The sequence below is a fragment of the Chrysemys picta genome, chromosome 13 (genome assembly GCF_011386835.1).
Source record: "Chrysemys picta bellii isolate R12L10 chromosome 13, ASM1138683v2, whole genome shotgun sequence".
NCBI lineage: Eukaryota > Metazoa > Chordata > Testudines > Emydidae > Chrysemys > Chrysemys picta.
Window position 1 is genome coordinate 38,873,568 of NC_088803.1, and position 6,888 is coordinate 38,880,455.

A 6,888-nucleotide genomic window follows, 5' to 3' on the forward strand; every position below is an offset into this window, starting at 1 on the left:
ACCAGGTGCCTTACAATCATTGGACCAGTGCATTCTGGAACACCAGAAGCCCCACCCCAGGTACCACCCAGCATTTTCACTGGGAGCAGTGGGTTTGGGATTATTTCCACAGACACAGCCCTGCATGCTGGGATGGATTTAGAGCGACTGGCTGAAATGGTTGCATCTGCAGTGCTTTCTGCTTCCTGTTCATAATGAGAGAAGCCTTTACTACAGTCTGCATCAGAGCCAGAGACCTTGACCCAGGCATTGCAACTAATTGGCACAACCAGTGCTTGTAAAATGCCTTGGATGGTTGTTGCTTACACTTGGCACAGCTAGAAGAGAGGTGGCTTTAAACTATCTTTCTGCTGCTCTAATCCTGGGACTGGGGTGGGGGGGTGTCATAAAAAGCCCCTGCATAATTTAAAGCAGTCTAAAGGCTGCTCTAAATTACGTTGGCGAGAGTGGTCCCATAGGAAACACACTATCACCTGAGGATTGACTGGAATATATAGTGCACCCCTTCCTAGCTTGCTCTACAACCTGCAATATACCTACCCTGCTACTTCCTGCACACTACATGCCCCCTATGCCAGGTGGGGAAGTAGGTGACAAGAACAGCTTTCTGCAAGGTAGAGATTCTGCCAAACAACAGGAAGCCTCTGTGGCCTCTTAGAGCTGGTTTCAGGTCCTGTTGTGCCACTCCAATAGGTCAAACCGTAGCAGGGCTGCCCCAAAGACATCATAGCCTTGGCCATTCTCAATCCCCCCTAACTCCAATGGGAGTTGGGGACACTTGTATCCCACAGGAGCAGGCCATCTATGTACCCCGACAGTGCTCAATGGCACCTGATAACAGCATAAGGTACCTCAAGAACAGGAAACCCCCACTGATCCTTTTCTGTAGGTCTAATACTTCCATTTGATGGTTTAAAAGGCCTTGCCAGCAATGAATAATTAATTACACCTGACAACACCCTCCACAATAGGGATGCATCATTAACCCCCTTTAACCACTAGGGAAACTGACACATGGCCAGGTGATGTGAATTGTGCAAGGTCAGAGAGTGTGTTGGTGCTGGAGGCAGGAATAGAACCCAGAAGTCCTGCTTGCCAATCTCCAGCTCTAAATACTAGCCAGCACCTCCTCCTTACTGTAGGGATATAGAATCATAGAATATCAGGGTTGGAAGGGACCTCAAGAGGTCATCTAGTCCAACCTCCTGCTCAAAGCAGGACCAATTCCCAACTAAATCATCCCAGCCAAGGCTTTGTCAAGCCGGGCCTTAAAAACCTCCAAGGAAGGAGACTCCACCTCCTCCCTAGGTAACACATTCCAGTGCTTCACCACCCTCCTAGTGAAATAGTGTTTCCTAATATCCAACCTGGACCTCCCCCACTGCAACTTGAGACCATTGCTCCTTGTTCTGTCATCTGCCACCACTGAGAACAGCCGAGCTCCATCCTCTTTGGAACCCCCCTTCAGGTAGTTGAAGGCTGCTATCAAATCCCCCCTCATTCTTCTCTTCTGGAGACTAAACAATCCCAGTTCCCTCAGCCTCTCCTCATAAGTCATGTGCTTCAGACCCCTAATCATTTTTGTTGCCCTCCGCTGGACTCTTTCCAATTTTTCCATATGATGTGGGTTTTAAAGCACTGTATTAGAGCTAGGTATTCTTATGTTTGATTGCCTACTTTCTCTCTTGTGCCATAGCCGGGGGGGGGGGGGGGGAGGGGAGGGGAGGGAGGAAATAGCCTTTTCAAGAAAGAGGCTCTGGTGAGATTTTATTGTAGCAGGCACTCCCCAGAGCGTAACTTCTATTATCTCTAATTTCCACTTTTATTTAGACAGGGGACCACACCTAGTTGCACAGGAGGAATGTGTGTGTAGGTGTTCAAAAGATTTACTCCTGTGTGGGTAAGAAACTCTTGTAACACAATTAAAAGCTGATAAAAACCCTACAAATCCTTATTGTGGAGGGTTCTAGCCATTTCTTCGGCTGAGAGGCTCAAACAACATGTAGGTCCCAGTGGCCATTTGACAGGCCTTGGATGGTGCCCACTTGCAGCTGGCTATTGGAAGGGCTCGCTGTCCATGGTCTGGCCTGAAGAGCTTTGTAATCCAGTGATTAGCACCAGCAGTGAGTTCCCACTTCACACACAGGCAGGTAGAAAGGCTTAGGAGATGTCAATACTGCAACTGAGAGTGGGCCTCCCAGCCTGGAGACAGACACTCGCTAGCTCAGCTTGAACTAATGTGCTAAAAATAGCAAGGGTGGCTGTGGCTGTGGAGGCTAGGCACCTGAACGGGGACCTGGCCAGCCAGGCAGCCGTGGACTTGTCCTGAGCCACCCCCATGTTGCAATGTCTACACTTCTGTAGCATGCTAGCTCCCGTAGCAGAGCTCATGAGTCTGCTTACGTAGGCTGGGAGGCCTGCTCCCAGCTACAGTGTACACGTCCCCATAGGCTGTGGCTGTGATACTGGGCAGGGGTCCTCACTAGCTAAGGCAGGAGCTAAAAGCAGTGACGGGTAGGAGATCAGAGATTAGCAGGGATCTGGCTAATAGGATCCTGGGAGAAGGTAGCCGGGGAGACTAGTTTGGTTTAAGCCCAGGCAGGCCTATTTTTCTGTCAGTGCTAAAGGTAGCTCTCCGTTCCAGGGAAGGTGTTTGCGCATGTTTTGCTGGCACGCCTGGAGCCTTTGCTACACCAGAAGCGTCGTCCCCAACAGTCAGGCTTTATGAGGAACAGGTCCACATTAGACACCATTTTGGCCCTTCGCTTGTTGTCAGAGATACATCGCGAGTTCAGGAAGCCCCTGCACGTAGCGTTTGTTGATCTTAAGGCTGCATTTGATTCAGTAGGCCGTGTTGCGTTTTGGAAGGCCTTAAAGGGCGTAGGTGCAGGGCCGGCTTTAGGAAGTGTGGGGCCCAATTCGAACATTTTCGGCGGGGCCCCGGCAGGGATGACTAAAAAAAAAAGCTTTTCATTTCTTCCATGTATTATTTACTTTCCATAACTAGATAAATAATAAAATTAGATATTATGCACATTGCATCATATATGCTGTTGATCAGTTATTAATGAGCTCCATTTCACATGTGTGGGTCCCCGCCACTCCTTGGGGGGGGGGGTGCACATGTGTGGGTCCCAGCTGCTCCCTGCCCCGCCCCCCCCTCCCCCCCATTGAAGCAGGTGTGCAGGGTTACTGCCCGGGGAACTGCAGGGCACCACTGGACATGGGGCTGGCTGGAGGCAGGGCAGGGGCTCACTGGAGGTAGGGTCTGGCTGCAGGCAGAGCAAGGGGTGCTGGGCTGGCTGGAGACAGGGTGTGTGGGACAGGCTGGCTGGCTTCAGGCAGGGCCGCAGGGGGGTGCGGCAGGGGTTGGCAGGGGACAGGGCAGGGGGTGCAGGGCTGGTGCGGGCAGGAGGGTGTGTGGGGCTGGCTGGCTTCGGGCAGGGCCGCAGGGGGGTGCGGCAGGGGCTGGCTGGAGACAGGGCAGAGGGTGCGGGGCTGGTGCAGGCAGGGGGTGCAGCAGAGGCAGCTGGAGCCCCGGCCCTTTAAATAGCCGAGGGAGCCCTGGGGAAGCGGCGGGGCTCCGGCGGCTATTTAAAGGACCGGGGCAGTAGAAGCAACAGGAGCCCCGGACTTTTTAAATAGCCCCCAGAGCCCTACCCCAGGGCTCCAGCAGTGGAGCTCTGGTGGCAATTTAAAGGGCCTGGGGCTCCAGCCCCTGCTGGGAGTCCCAGGCCCTTTAAATTGGCCCCTGGGGCCAGGTCCAGCGCTTCCACTAGGTGACCCTAGGTGGTCACCTAGGGCAGCAGGATTTGGGGGGTGGCATTTTGCCGCCCTCGGCGCAAATTCGGCGGTGGGTCCTTCACTCGCTCTGGGACCCGCCGCCAAAGTGTTCTGAAGACACGGAGTGGAAGGACCCCTGCCGCCGAATGCTCAGAGAAGGAGGGCTGCTGCCTAGGGCTGCAAAAACCCCGGCGCCACTTCTGCCTGGGGAAGCCAGGCCACCCCGGTACAGCGCACTGGCTCTTGCCGGTACGCCGTACTGGGGCTTGGGCGCGGGGCCTGATTCAGGGGAATCAGTTGAATCGGCCTAAAGCCGGCCCTGCCGCCACCCCTCATTTGGTGGAATTTTTTCCTGGATGTTACAAGCCACCCGGAGAACGGCGTTCGCTGGAACGTCTTGTGGCATCCTTGCGACATGTCCGAAAAGCGTAAGGTGCCGCCTGCGGACAATAGCCCCAGTAGTCCGTAGACCTGAGTGACCATAAACATCTGCATTACAGATGAAGTCACTCCACTTCCTGCCCAATATACGACGTTGACATTTTGTGTGGAAAGCCTCCAGCTTTGTCCAGTCTCTGCGGCGTAGTGTCCATGTTTTGCAGCTGTACAACAGTATGGGAAGGATGCAGCTTGAATAAATCCTGAACTTGGTTGTCATACTAAGATGACGTTGATTCCATATCCGTTGTAAACAGCCCATGGCAGATGCCGCAATGCCAATCCAATGGAGCACCTTGTGTGAGAATTGAAGGAGCTGGTAAGTATAGAACCCAGGTAGCAAAAGCTGGAAACTGATTCGACGGTTTCGTTGTACAAAGAGATTGGAGATTGGTCCTAGATTTTGGAATTTTTGTCTTTGACCATGAAATATGGAGACCAATCTTAGCTGACTCCTCCTTCATACACTGGAGTGCCTCACAAAACCTGTCGGGGCTCTGTCCTAAAAGAACAACATCATCAGCGTAGTCAAGGTCTGTGAGCGAGAAATCACCAATCTCAATGCCTATGGACCTGACGGAATGTGCATTATGAAATCCATTGCCCGACAAAGGAGTGCAGAGACCAGCCCTGCCTAACACCAGATACTGATTTAAAAGGCGCTGACATCCGGTTCCCCAGCCGAACACGGGCAGTTGTTCCATTATGAAGCTCCCTAATCAAGTCCAGCAGAGTGGTAGGCACACCTAGGCGGCCCAGAGGCAGAACCCCTATTACATGGGTTCATCGAGTCTGTTCCGACGTTGGACTCTCAGGCTGTCAAGCCTTTGCAGTTGTGCAGGAACGGACCAAATGGCGAACGGTCGCTACGCCCAACTGTCTAGCTAAGCGTTGAAGAAGAAGCCAGGAAAGCATCAAACTTTTAATCTGAGGGTCCTGGGTTCAAGTCCCGCATCAGGCACTAAGCCTTTCCCCCTGTTGCATGCCCCAGGAGCTTCAAAAGGCATCTCTTCAGAGCCCTCCTTGAGTGTTAAAGCTCTTGCTGTTTAACTAAAGCTTCCTGACAATACGCAGAAGCTCCCTGTAAGTGAGGCTGCCACTGGGCCATGGGGAAGGGGGAGAATGACCCTGAAGGTTTATTTGGAGGGAACCCATCTCTCAGCTGTTCTTTCCCTAACACATGGTACTGCTGTGAATGAGCTCTTGCCTGTCTCCAAAACAGCATGGAGCAGACTGTAATAAACACTGGGAACAGTGTTTGATTTCCAATGTAATGTGACGGGGGGAGTTGCAAAGGAGACTGAGACACTGACTCGCTGTGTGGCCCTGCCCCCTAAAGTCTTCCTGCCTTAGCTCCCTAGAGTGTAAAATGGAGAGAACAAGCTGGCCTCCCTTTGTAAATCCGCCTCCCATGGCAGGTGCTGCTGTAGAAGAGCACAGTATTCGTATGGATTTGCACAAAGAGTTGGGGGCCACCTGCTTAAAGGTAGGTGCTCTGGGGAGTCACATGGTTGTGGGGGCACAGCCCTCTTGCACCTGAAAAAACTGTACATTCGCTGGTGAACTGAGCTGACCTGGCAAGAACAATTTCCAGGGGTCTGCATCTCTCCAGCATTGGCTTGAGCCTGCAAGCACTATATGTGCTGGTCCCTCACTGGCATAACAGTTAAAGGCCCAGTCCTGCATCCACTGAAGTCAGTGGGAGGAGTGGGGACGTTGTTACTGATTTCATTGGGAACAACATGCTCAGGCTCTAAAGCAGAGGGAGGGCTTTAGGAGGGGGAATCAGTTTTTGCAAAAGCAAAGCTGGTTTGGATTTAGCTCCCGCTTATCTGAACACTCCTTCCAAATTGCAGCCGAAGAGAGACAGGCTCTTGCACTCCAGTCATGGCAAGTGAACAAAGGAGTTACTGATGGTTCAGCGCTTCTTTTGGATTAGCGGGACTTCCATGAATTCAATCACCGGTTAGTCTGCCCATCCTTTAAATCTGATCAAAACCTTCGGAACAGAAATGCTTTCTATTAAACATAGCCTCCATCACCTGCCTTTCTTTGCACTGATTGCTTTGGACACAGGTATTATTGGATCTTTCAATCACTGGCTATAGAAAGTGGCCATCTAACTAATAAGGAAGTTCCAAGTTGTGAATGGCAGAGAGAAAAGAAGGATGCAATGAATCTCAGCTAATAGCAGAGGATTAGGACTCAGTTGGAACTGAGACACTGTTATTGACAACAGAGCCCTCCCATGTGCATGCCCTCTGGGACTGGTTCCCTGGTGATCACACAGCTAACAAGATTAGCTGCTTAATTCAATCAGAGTGAGAGAAGAGCACTGGATTACAATAAAGGCAAAGTATGTATAATGTGACAGACCCCGGTCGTCAGCAGGCAGGATTGAACCGGGGACCGGCAGGATTGAACCGGGGACCTCTAGAGTTTAGTGCGTGAGCCTCTGCCACATGCTAAGGCTGTAAAGCAGACTCATTTTTCTAAGTGGTCTCGGTGCCACTAGATGGGACAGAACACCACACCCAGAAGGTGTGTGGGTTACACATGCATCGGGCACACTCAGCGTCAGCAGTGACGGAAGCTGGCCACATGTTAGGGTTATTTTCATGCTTCCCTTGCGGCGTGTCATCTGCAGGTCAGGGCTGCTACTGGAAA